General features: G+C 56.6%; 1 protein-coding gene across 5 annotated transcripts in view; it reads left to right on the forward strand.

Annotated features, from left to right (window-relative positions):
• ZMIZ1 (zinc finger MIZ-type containing 1) overlaps positions 1-12,567 on the forward strand; it is a 233,843-nt gene that overhangs the window by 139,305 nt on the left and 81,971 nt on the right. The gene's annotated exons all lie outside the window — the stretch shown is intronic.

The raw sequence follows: 12,567 nt of genomic DNA on the forward strand, positions 1-12,567 counted from the left end.
TCTTTGGAGTATATATAGAAACAGCCTTAACGAAAACGTTTAAAAGACTTCTCACGATGTATTTTCGTAAGTCTGCTCAACCTATCCTCTCTCGGATGCGGGTTCGTGCTCCTCCCCATGTATGTTTGCAGACCATGCACACGGACGATAGGTCTTTTACAGGGTGTGTGAAATTATGGTTAGCCAGTCGCTACTCTAAGATCCTTGACATGCCAGCCTGTGCTGGGATATCGCTGTTGTATTGAACTGCTTGCCAGAAAATGGTCTTGGAATCTCATAAGTGACGTCTATTCCTGATGGACTCTGCAGTTTTAATAATAACTCAAGTCAATACAATTTTGACAACGTAAAAATTGCTCCTTATCCAAGAAACATTTATATCCATATCTCTATGAAGCTCCTGCTCTGTGCGGGCACCTGGCCAGGTATGGGTTCCGACGAGGAACGCAACAGACATGGTCCCACCTCGGGAAACTTACAGTTTAGAGCAGAGGTCAGCAGACTTCCGTAAAGAGCCGGACAGTAAGGAGCTCCGGCCTTGCGGGCTATACAAAAGCAAGTGTAGACAATATTTAAAGAAGTGGGTATGGCTAGTTCCAATAAAACCTCATTTATGAAATCAGGTGGTTGGCTCTGGTTTTCCTGACCCGTTGCCTATGAGAAAAGAAAAAACATCATATAACCATAGGTGTATGTGGGTGGGTGTGCATATGCATGTATGTAAATTCCAGCTGAGCTAAATTCCATCAAGGAAAAGTCAGGGATGCTATGAGACCACTCGGGGGTGGGGGGAGGCTTCCCTGGGACCTGAAGATTGAGAAGTGTTGAATAGGTAAAGAAAAAGAGGAAGAGCTTCTTCCCAGGTAAAGGGGACAGCCTGAGGAAAGGTCCTGAGGTAGAAGGAAGCACGGCTTTTTGGCAGAACTAAAACAAGGGCAGTGGTTCCAGAGCCCAGAGGCAGGAGTCAGCAGCAGTTAGACACACGGGGCCTGTCTTGAAGGGTTGTGGTTTTTGTACTAAGAGTGATGAGAACATGGCTAAATTCTCCTTTTGCAAATATGGCTCCGGCTACCAAGGAAGAACAGATTGCACAGGGGAGGGGGACAGTGTAGATGCAGGGAGCCGGTTGGCAGATTGCTGGGGACATCAGGATGATGGTGGCTGGACCAGGAAGGTTCCACTTCCTGTGGAGTAGAGAGAAGGGGATAAACCCAGAGGGTGTGTAAGTGGCAAAACCAAGTCAAGGATAGCATGGACAGAGGGGTAGGAGGAAAACAAGAGAGCGGGCTTTCCCAGAAGCCCCAGCTGCTCCCTCCTTGGGGAGGAGAGGCCCAGGTCCCTGTGCAGCCCTTCCCTCGGGGGGTCTCTCATGGCCCTGCTGGTACGTGCTGGGTGCTCTCTTATACTTTGCTGCAATGCTCAGCTTTGTATTTACGGATGAGGAAATGGAGCTCAGAGAGGTTTGTGACTTACCTGTTGTCCCACAGCTCATCAGTGATAGAGCTGGGACTTCAACCCGTGGCCTCCTGACTCCAGGCCCAGTCTCTGCCCACTCCGCCACAGCTGACTCTGGACCTAGACTTTGGAGGCCCCTGTGCTCCTGGGCAGGATCTGGGAGGCTACTCCATCTGGGAGAGGCCTTTCCTTTGTTCAAGTCTCTCTAGCGTGGCCCTGCCCTTGCTAAGTGGTATCTTCCAGCCTCGCTTCTCCTGAAACAAGGGCTTTGTTCTGCCCTCTGTTTGCACTTCCGGCTGTGCACAGTTCTTCACAGTGTATTGAGCCTTTTCCCAGGCCCTGTGTCTGCTAAGTCGTATGATATACCGTAGGCCCCTGAGGGGAGGCCTCAGCATATACCCATTCTGCAACTGAGAACACGGAGGCCCGGCAGTCCCTGTAGCTTTGCTACCACTCGAATTCCCTTCTTGGGAGGCAAACCCCTGTCGGCACCGACAGCCACGACTAACCACTCTCACAGCTCACCCCCACCTCTTCGAGAAATGTGGCCCTCAGGACTCGGGTTCCCAGCCATGCCCCTGCTTGGCCCTTCCTCTGGGAAAGCAGGCCACCAGTGTGAGGGCGAAGGCTTCAAGCTGTGGTCTCATCGGTAGAATGCAGGGTCGGCCAGGGGCAGGGACAGGACCATGGGAGGGACGGAAGCCATGGGGAGCTGAGCAGTGACCCCGAGTTCCAGGGGCGGCTCCGACACTGGCCCCCGTCTTCACCGTGTTGCCCACCTCCCAGAGCTGTGGCCTTGTCTGTCAGGATGCCTATGAGGACTAAGCGAGGGCCCCGCCGACACCTGGCACCCCTGTGCCAAATAAATATTACTTTCCAGTCCTCCTTCTCTGCTCCTGTCTGCCTTTTTCCCCGTGACATGGCTCCCTACCTCTCCAAGGCTTTTTTCTGCCCCAGCAAGGTTGTTTCTCACTGCTCCATTTCCCTGAGGTTCCGGGGGCTGCGTGTGACCTGTTGTAATCCCACCTCTGGGTGCAGCGCTGAGGGTCTCTGGGGCCTCAGGTGTGGGTGCGGTGGCCACACTGGCCACAGCCGGGCGCACCCAGGCCTCTTCCAGCCGGCTGCCGCAGTTCTAGAACATGCTCTGTCCATAGAGCTCCGACAGCCAGCCCACGCTACCTCTGGCCCTCCTCCCTGACTCTGTCCAAGCTCCCATTGTGTCTGACCTGCTCTCGCGGTTTTCACCCTCCTAGTCCCTCCCTCCCCTTTCTTTCTGAGGGTCTCTGCCGTCCTGTATCTGTCTCTGCCTCCCTTCCCTGGTGCCCCTCAGACTTTCTCCCTATGTGATGTGTGTATGTCTGTGCATGTCTGTGTATGTATGTGTCTGTGGTAGTGAGCGTGTGTGTGTGTGTGTGTGTGTGTGTGTGTCGGGGATATGTGTCTGTGTGCCTGTGTGGGGTGGTGAGCGTGTCTGTGTGTGTGTGCCTATGTGTGGTGGTGAACGCGGGGGGGGGGTCTGTGGGGGCACATGCCTGTGTGTGCGCGCGTGTGTGTGAGTCAGGGGGGCTGGGTGCCTGTCTGTGTGCGCCTCCCCTCTCCCCCCTCCCGCCCCCCTCCCGCCCCATCTCCGTGTCTGTCTCTCTTGTCAGGAGGCCAAGCTGGGGCCGGCCGAGGGCCGGTGGGGATGAGATCATGCCGCGAGGAGCGCTGCTTTGTCAGGAGGGATGGCGGTGCGCTGGGCTGGGCTGGGCTGGGCTGTGCGCGCCGGCGTTGCCGGGCTCGGGAGCAGGAGCTGGGGCCCGGGGGCAGCGCCGCACGGCGGGTGCGTGTGCGTGTGCGCGCATGTGTGTGTGTGGGGGGGGGGGGGGGGGGAGAGACAGAGACGGAGAGTGAGCGCAGAGCAGACACTGCAGCAAACCGCCAAGTCAGGCGTCTCCACGTGGGCCCCTCAGATACCCAGCCCCCAGCTCTTTGTTCTGGTGCAGCCTTTAGCCTGTGCGCTCGCACGCCGGAGCACGCGCACGCGGGCACGACGGCCCGGAGCCTCCTCGGGGGGGAAGGTCCTGGGGCGGGGTGGGGGGGGGCTCCCCCCCCCGCCCCTCCTCTGCCTCCGTGCGGAAGGTCACCTGCCTCGTGCCTCCCCTCGGCCCCCGGAGAGGCCGCAGCGGCCCCCCCTGCCCCCACCCGCCGCCGCGTGCCAGCCCTCAGCAACTTGGCAGGCGGCGCGGAAATGTCAGCCTCCTCGGGCGGCACCGAGCGGGCCCACGCCTGCTGGCTGTGTCGGCACCGAGCAGCAGGCGGTCGCCATGTCTCAAGGTCCCCGAGAGCCCTCTGCGTGCCTCGGCCGCTGTCCCCGGCCTCAGTGACTCTGTGTCCCCTCAGCTGACCCCAGAACCCAAGGGAAGGGGCGGGGGGGAAGCCAGGGCCCAGAGAATGGAGGGGGACCTGCCCCTGCCTGCGGTGCCCTCTGCCTGGCCTCACGCCCCTCCTGTCGCCCGCAGAGGGTGGGTGATGGCTCTGGGCTCTTGTCTGGGAGATGAGAGGCTCTGGGCTGCTGGCAGAGGGGAAACCCACAGAGAACAGCAGGTATGGGCGTCCTGGGAGAGGTGACCAAAAGGCTTTGGAGAAAAGACCCGAGAACTCAGGAGAGGGCCGGAAGAGGCCGCCCCTGACAACTCCAAGGAAGAGGCCAGCCTTCCTTAGGGACAGCAGAGGGCGGTTGCCAATCACCCGCCTGTGGGCTGGATGTGGCCCGCAGACTTCTGAGCTCCGATGTTTGGTGGTTTTTAAAAAAGCTTATTAGTTGCTAACATTTGCTCTCGGGGAGATTGTACCATCAAGTCAAATGCCTGGGGAACCTTGGGCCCACAACCCACGACAGTCTGGGTGGTGGCTGACCCCCCAGATGGGTTCTGTGTTTCCCCCATTGTCTTATGCCCAAAGCATCTCCCGAATTTGGAAACCCACCAGGCCCTGTGGACATATGTGTTTCTGACCTCTGTTCTAAGCATACCCTCACACCCCAACACAGCAGCCTGAGCCCGGGTCCTGGCGTGGAGACCCAAGCAGAGGGGGTGTCGACAAACACCCACTTGGTCCCACTTCTCTGATGTGCTGACAGCCCCCAGAGGAGACATTCATGGGAAGGGGACTGAGACACGCCCCGGGCCCCCAGCCAGCCTGAAAGGTGAAGAATCAGGAAGGTTGGCAGTCTGTGGTCCGTGCGGGAGGGACTCGGTCCTTCTCTGGAGCTCTCAATCCCAAGAGACCTTCTGTAGCGACTTGTATAGCAGCCCTGGGACTCAGACACAGACCCCGACCGGGGGGCCCCAGCCATGGCACGCCGTACCCCCATCACAGGGTTGGGATGGGACAGGCATCAGAGGCCAGCCAGGTCATTTCACCACTTGTATCCAGGACTCTTAAGCAGGAGAAGGAGGCTCGTAAACTATTCCCCTCTGTCTTTGAAAACAATCCTTCTTGCTCCCACCTGGCTGAATGGGGGCTCTCAGACCTCCTGGGGGTGGGGACATTCCTGGTCTCTCTTAGAGGCTCTGCTTCTGTCTCTACCTTCACACCTCCCCCAGGACCTGTCTCCACCCCCCTCTGCCTCTGCCCACCCCAGAGCACGCAGCCACCTTCCCATCACCGTCACCAGGGAGGACAAATGGCCTCATTCAGGGACACCCTGCCAGATCTGTCTCTCTAAGACAAAGCTGTGCGCAGCTCTGCGTGAAAAATGGCTTGTGGCCGCCCAGTGAGCAGGCGGGATTGGTGGGTGCAAATTGCAGGGGATTTGTTAACGCTTGCCGGCTTCCCCAGAAACAGCAGGGCAGGCGGGCCCTTGCCCTTGAAATGCCAGGCTGCCAGGCTGGGCGCCTTGTCAAGGCTGGGGACAGACTTCCTCCTGGACACCAGCCCCACCCCCACATCTGAGCTCAGCAGAGCTGGGGTGTGGGGGAGGGATTTGGCTTCCTTCCTCCTGCACTCCAGGGCAGGTCCCGCTCAGGAAAGGGCTCTGGATTTCATCACCAGGCCCCTGGGAACCGACTCATGGTCAGCCCTGTTTAATGGATGAAACCTGTTCACAAGGCTCGCTCACCTCCTGCTGATTCACTGGCGTAGGAGAGGCCACTGGGGCCCTTATCAACATGTCCACTTTATAGAGGCGGAAACGAAGGCTCTGACAGGGGAGAAACAGACCCAGGCCGCATGACTTGTGGTGCTGGAAGCAGGGATCGGACCTCCAGATGGTCAGATCTGGAGCACAGGGAGCTGTCCCCCTTCCGAGTGACCCTGAGGGAGCAGGTGGGGTAGGTCGTCCTGGGCCAGTGGCCCCTGGCTCTCCTCCCCTCCCCCAGCTCCCTGAGGGCTGGGGCCTGGGATCGGGTGGCCTCACTCTGCTCTTGGAGAAAGAGAACAGTGGGGAGGAGTCCACGTGACAGAGTTTGTGGACACAGCGTTCCCAGGCTAAGGAATGGGGGGGAGGGGTAGCACGATGGTCCCTGGGGTGTCCCGAGTGAACAGTGAGGAGCGGGGCAGTGCCATGGAAGAATGGGAGAGGACAGATTTGGAAACAGCTCCAATGCCCCGGAAAAGAGATCTGGGTATTTCGATGGCCACTCCACGGTCATTAAAAACCAGGTCTCCCAAGAATTACTATGTGGAAATGCTTGTGGATAGAACATTAATTTTTAGAAGGGTAACACAAAATGGTAAGTTCAGTGTGACCTCAGCCAGGTGCACGGGAAACAGAAAACAGAAAAGAAGATACCAAAATGTCAACTTATAAATAATGGATCTGTCTGGAGGGGTGGGGAGGGGCGGGTGACACTTGATTTCCCACATTTTCTGCGGGGAGCACAGATTTCTGTTTGGAAGCAGAAGCAGCGATGGGCATTGTTGGTTCCTTTGGCGTTTGGCTGGTGTTGGCAGGGGTGGAGCGAGATGAGAGTGCCCTTGTCTCCAGGCTGGCTCAGCAGTTTTCCCAGCGCAGCCCTCTCTGGTTCCCCAGGAGCCCCGGGGGGCAGGCCTCTGCTTGTCTGTCGGGAGGCTATTCTTCCTGTCTCCCTCTCTTCTGCGGGATTAGCTCATTGCTGGCTCCCCGACCGAGCCTGGGTGTGCAAGGACACAGCTGCCTGAGGCCCAGCTGGTGCTGATCTGCTTAACAGGCCTGTCCAGCATGAGAGGGGGGCAGAAGGCTGAGGGCATCAACTCATGCAGGGCGGGGAGGCGGAGGGGGCGGAGTGGGGGGTTGGGGGCCAGGACCCTGACAGGCAGCGTACGGAGCCCTCTCAGGAGGGGGCTGCTTCTTCCTGGACCCTCACGGCCCCAGTCCAGAGCCCCAGCTGGGACTGCACACCCTCAGGCCACATGACTGGGGCAGGGGTCTGGGAGGGGAAGGGAGGGATGGATGAGGCTCCTCCAAGGGGAAGGCAAGGCTGCCGGAGGTTCCTCAACCAAATGATGTGTGTCTGAGTTTGGGTTCTCCCTGATGCAAACTGCAAATCGAACATTCTGGCTCAAAAGGTTTATTGAAGAGAATCCCAGAAAACACCGGTGGAGAAGCAGGGAAAGAGAGGGAGGAGAAGGAGTTCAGTGACAAGGTGTCGTGAAGCATGGTTCCTGCTGTGACCACCTGCCAGGGAGCTCTGGGAGACAGGAGAATGCGCCCCTCAGCCTGAGAGGCAAGGACGAGGAAGTATTTACTCTGCCTCCGGCAGCCATTATTGGTGGAGGGCTGTGTGGGGTCGGGGTCAGGGGACACCCTCCAGCCCTCGCCGTGGCGATGACGCCCAGCAGAGTCGGGGCACACAGTAAGCAGAGGGTGTGTGACGAGGCACCCCCAGGGCCGGAGCAGGGCACTTTCCCCCTTTCCGTCGTTTGCATCCCGTCCGCCGCATCCCTGCCATATTCCAGTCCTGTTCCTAAGACAATCGCGTCCTTCGTATGGTTGCTCACTTATTTTGACTTCAAGTTGGAGATGGCAAGAGGAAACTTTACATCTCCTATGCCGCCCTGACTGGCAGACTGGCCTTCCTCCTCGCCACATTTAGAAACTAACTGTCAAAATCAGGACGATAGAGCCCCTGCCCCTTGTCTGGGTGGAGCCACAGGTGTCCTGTCCATGGCTACAGCCTGGGCCAGCTCTCTGCCAGTTAAAAAGACAGGTGGGGGTTTAGGAAATTGGGAGTCCCTTCCTTGTAATAGCAACACCCCAAAAGTGGGAAGAGATCTGATGTGGTAGGTGGTTTTCTCATTGGGTCCCGTGGCCACCTAAGGCATCGCAGAGGCCACATGTCCCAGTCCACACCTGAGGGTGCTCCTGTCGAAGAGGATAGTCCTAGGGGCGCCTGGGTGGCGCAGTCAGTTAAGCGTCTGACTTCAGCCAGGTCACGATCTCGCGGTCCGTGAGTTCGAGCCCCACGTCAGGCTCTGGGCTGATGGCTCGGAGCCTGGAGCCTGTTTCCGATTCTGTGTCTCCCTCTCTCTCTGCCCCTTCCCCATTCATGTTCTGTCTCTCTCTGTCCCAAAAATAAATAAAAAACGTTGAAAAATTAAAAAAAAAAAAAAAAAAAGAAGAGGATAGTCCTGCTGCCCGAGGCCACAGGGGGCCTGGGCACGCCCCCCCCCCACCTCTGGGCCCCTCCCAAGTCCGTTTCCTCCATAGTCCAAAGAGTTCTCTTCTTTTCTCTACCTTCGTGACTACAGGATGAATGATGGAGTCGTGGGCATGAGAACACCTCTCGAAAGAAAAAATACTAAACTGGAATCTTCAGGGCAGGGAATGATGATCATCTTGTCCAGTCCCACTCTGTGCCAAGCACGGGGGCTACAAACATATATAAATGCACCACACAAAGTCTCTGCTCTCGAGATTTGAAATCAATGAATGCTCCCATTCTGTGGGTGAGAAATGACAGTAATCCTACACACAAACACAGCCCTTTACACAGCCTCCCTTGTCCAGCCCCGTGAGATCCTCAGGGCGGGCTTATCTCCATTTAAAGAGGAGGGGACTGCAGCTCTGAGGAGGTGGGCGGGGGGGAGGTGGCCTCAGCAGGAGAAGTGGGACCAGTGCTCTGGCCAGCGCATCCCTGCTTCTCTGCGTGTGCCCCCCGAGGGGTGGGCACAGCCTCTTGGGAGATGCAGGAACACAGTTACCGCCCTCCAGGCACCAAGGCTGTCACCCCGCAGCCACATGCCGCCCCAGCCCAAAGGCACGTTCAGGACAGGGATCCTGCCAAAACAACCCCCACTGCCCCAGGGTGCCCCGAGGATGCCATGGCTGCCCGAGAAGTTAATAAAGCCATCGGCAGCAATTAATTCTGCAGAGGAAAGAGCCAGGTAAGAGGATTAAGGAAGCCAGAGCTTTAGTTTTAAGATGGAGCTTAGCATTCCCACTAACAGAGGAGGGATTTCAAGGGATCCGCGGGCGTGAGAGTGAAATGGAGCGGGAGCTTGGCAGAAAGCAGGCGAGGTGGTGATGGTGGTAGTGGGACTTCTGAAGCAAGCTTTGCCAGCCACAGCCTTATAAATACCTTCTGTTAGACAGACAGACAGGTGGGAATTAACAATGGTGCCGGTGCCGGGACTGTCTGCCTTGCCTTTTTAGATTTACAGGGCAGGGCATCTGGATTGGCCAAAAAAATCTGATTTACAGCCCCTTTCAGTCACGATGATGGCCAGCACATGGTCAGCATCTTCCTGGTACTGGAGCACTCACTGTGTGTAGCAGCCGCGAACCCACTTACCCCGCATGATGATCCCAGACCCACGCCTACCCATTTTACAGATGAGGAAACCTGGGCTGGGGGAGATTGCGTAATGTGATCAAGGCCCTTTGGCTCGAAAGAGCCAGAATTGTGGCTCAAACAAGAATATCTGATCCTGAAGCCACAGGCTGCCCCGTACTCTCTATGAACAGGTTGAAATGAGATCATGTTAATGACTCACAAGAACGTGTCAAGATCACCTGAATTGCTTGCAGGGAGAGGTATTAAGTATATGACAATGACCTGTCCTTGTCGGTAGATTGAGCACCCTCCTATCTTTGAGCTTATTCAACACTCCGAGTCCCACGGATGGTGAGTGGCAGAGAACCTAGCACAGAGTCAGCATTCGGTACCTGTCAGCTGTTTTAATCGAAATGTCCTGGTCAGCCCCGATTTCAAATATTGTTCCCAAAAACCATTCCCAGGGAGGAGTAGTGACTAAAAGCATGGACTCCAGAGCAACCTGCCTGGATGTGAGTCCCACCCAGCCTTCCCAATCACCAGCTCTGTGACCTGGGAAGAAGTCACTTGGCTGCTCCATGCCATGGTTGTCTCAGTCGATGATAATAATGCCTCCGTCGTAGGCATTAAGTGAGTGACCATCCGTACGGTGCTCAGAACAGGACCTGGTATACCGTGAGTGCTGTATGCGTGTTAGCAATTTTATTCCAACATGGTGGCATTCAGATGGTCTTAGGAGGCCTCTTCTACCTGGAGGTAAACGCAAAAGCCTGTGCCTGACGCTGTGTCTGGAGAATACAGAACCTGTGTGTGTAGAGAGGGCCGAGGTAAATGCAAACCATACCCACCTCTGAAGGGGTGAGAGGTGAGTAGGGTGACAGTTCCTTCCTGAGGCTCCAGGAGAGGTTCACGTGGGGTCAAGAGCATGTCTTCCTTCCCCCCCAGGGAGAGGAGGCTGAGCCCCAGAGGGGAAGGCAGGCTGCCTGCAGGAGTGGAGCGTAGAGGGCTGGCTGAGGGAGGCCAGGCACTACCAGCAGAGCTTGGTCTGTACCTTGGGCTGGGGAAGTTTGAGAGCCTCTTTTTTCCCAGCAGCCCCTCCCAAAATTCTCTCAAGAGAGAAAGCAACCTTTAGAGTACTGTTTGTTGAGTGTCTGCTTCGTGTCAGCCACCGTGCTGGGTATGTTATGAATATCCGCACTGATCCTCACAAGGAACCAACCCATTTTGTAGACGGGAAACCTGAGGCACAAAGAGATGTATCCACTTGCCCAAAGTCACCTAAATCTTTTCTAACAAAGCGAGGGACGATTAGATAGATGGCTCTAAGTGGATGGATGTTTGATTCGTTGAGACTGAAGAGACGAAGGAAAGAAGCAAGAGAAAGGGAGGAAGGGTGGACCAGGGCCCTGCCGCAACTCCAAGTACTTGCCCCTCTGCCCTTCCCTGGTCTTGCCTTTTCTCTAGGGATCGGGTTCTTTGTGAGTGACCCCTTGGCTGGTCCCCAGGGCGTATCTGGCAAGCAAACTCAGGGAGGAAGTTCTTGGCCAACAGACCCTGCCCTCCTGCCCCTCATCAGCTTGCCAGGTAAGCGTGCACAGCAGAACTAGGGCTCGGGAGAGGCCAGACCTTAAAACCTGTGAGTCTTGGCCTTGTAAGCCCCTAGTTCTCCTTGCCTCCGCATTTTCAGCCACCCTTAAGTCAGGGCCAGCTAGCTGCTGGGATAGGACAGGTCTCAGGACGTGCAGAACCGAGATCTGGACACCAGAGTAGGGGCGGCATGGGGCAGGGGTTTAAGCTTAGGCATCAGGATCAGGCTGACCGAGGCTCAGCCCAGCTCCGTCACTCCCATGCCACATGTGACCCCGCTGCCCTGGCCACATCTCCTAGCCTCTCATGAAATGTTCAGCACAAACTACTTAACAGAAGCCGGCATCTCAGAAGGGCTCTGTACATAATCATTCAGATGAAGTCTCGCATTGCAGCACAGGCTCCGAACCCTGCTTGCTATGTGACTGTATGCAAATCGCTTCACTTCTCCAAGCCTGGGGTCCAGCAGATCTAGAATCCGGGTCTCCTGGCTGGAGCGGCAGCAGTTCTGTTTCCATGGCAACCCAGCTGCCTCTCGGGGGACCATCTGGATCACATCACCCTGGCAAGGTGCTGCCCAGGCAACCAGGTGTTTGTGTCTTGCAGTGGGAGACTCTGCAAGGTGGTAATTTCCACCTCACTGGGGACAAGGTAGTGGCGGGGCAGTGGCTGGAAGGAAGCATGGGCACCTTGGCCAGACCTGCCGCCCTCGCTCTTCCTGCATCCAGAGAGGAACGCACCTCAGAGCTTGGAAACTCTGGCCAATGACTTTCCTTGAAGAGCTGTTAACAGTTGCTTCTTTATATTCCTGGGTACATTTTCTGGCTTGTTGAGGCTGGCCAGGTGGGAAACACTGCCTGGGGCTGGACTCCTGTAGGGAATTCCAAAGGACCCAGTCTCACCTGTTTGGGATGAAGACTGCTATTGTCTTCTGGCAGGAAACAGAAGTTATTGGGAGGGAGGAGTGAAATTAGGAGTCTGCCTTTCAAACAGGCACATAATTAAGACAACAGAAACTCAGTGCAAACGATAAAACGAAATTCACCCCTTCAACAAAGGGCATGGGCCCCTATTATATGCAGACTGTGTGATTAGCACTTGAGTAACCCTGGAAATTGTACCCTCGAGGAGTTTACAGACCCTCCGTGCTCAGGAAAAAGACAAGGTCAATAGACCCGCATCAGCAGAGGGTGAAGCTGAAATGGGGTGATGTGGAACCCACTGGGGCCAGCCACTTCCGGCAGGCAGGCAGGCAGCTCCCAACCCAGATGGGATCGGACAGTTCAGAGATAGACTGTGCTCTGCCATTGCTTCACGTAGCTGAGCACCTTGGCTCTTAAAACAGCCCATGAGGAGGCATTCTGTCCTCTTTTCCAGTTGGGGAAACTGAGGCTCAGACTGTGAAATTCATGCCCAGGGTCACACGGATGGGCAGTGGCTGGGAAGAGATCAGAACTGGGGCTCCCTGCCTCCTCGGAGCACCCTTTGGGGAGGCTCCATTTCCCGGATGCCTGAGGCCTCCCTCTAAGCTGAGCAAAACAGTCCTCTGCCTCTGTCCTTTCTCCCCCTCTTCCCCTCTCTCCCTCTCCCTTTGTCTCCCCCACCTCCCTTGCACTTCCCTCCCTCCCTCCTTTCTCCCACTCTCCCTGTCTTTCTCCCTTCTCCTTTCCTCCCTGTCCCTCCCTCTCCCTCTCTCCTTCATTTCCTTTGTCTCCCCTTTCCCCTTTGGGACCGCAGCTCCAAGCGCCACTGGGCCCCAGGGCTGCAGCTCAGCCCTGCCCAGGAGTCA

This window comes from Neofelis nebulosa, chromosome 13 (genome assembly GCF_028018385.1).
Source record: "Neofelis nebulosa isolate mNeoNeb1 chromosome 13, mNeoNeb1.pri, whole genome shotgun sequence".
In the NCBI taxonomy this organism is placed as follows: Eukaryota; Metazoa; Chordata; class Mammalia; order Carnivora; family Felidae; genus Neofelis; species Neofelis nebulosa.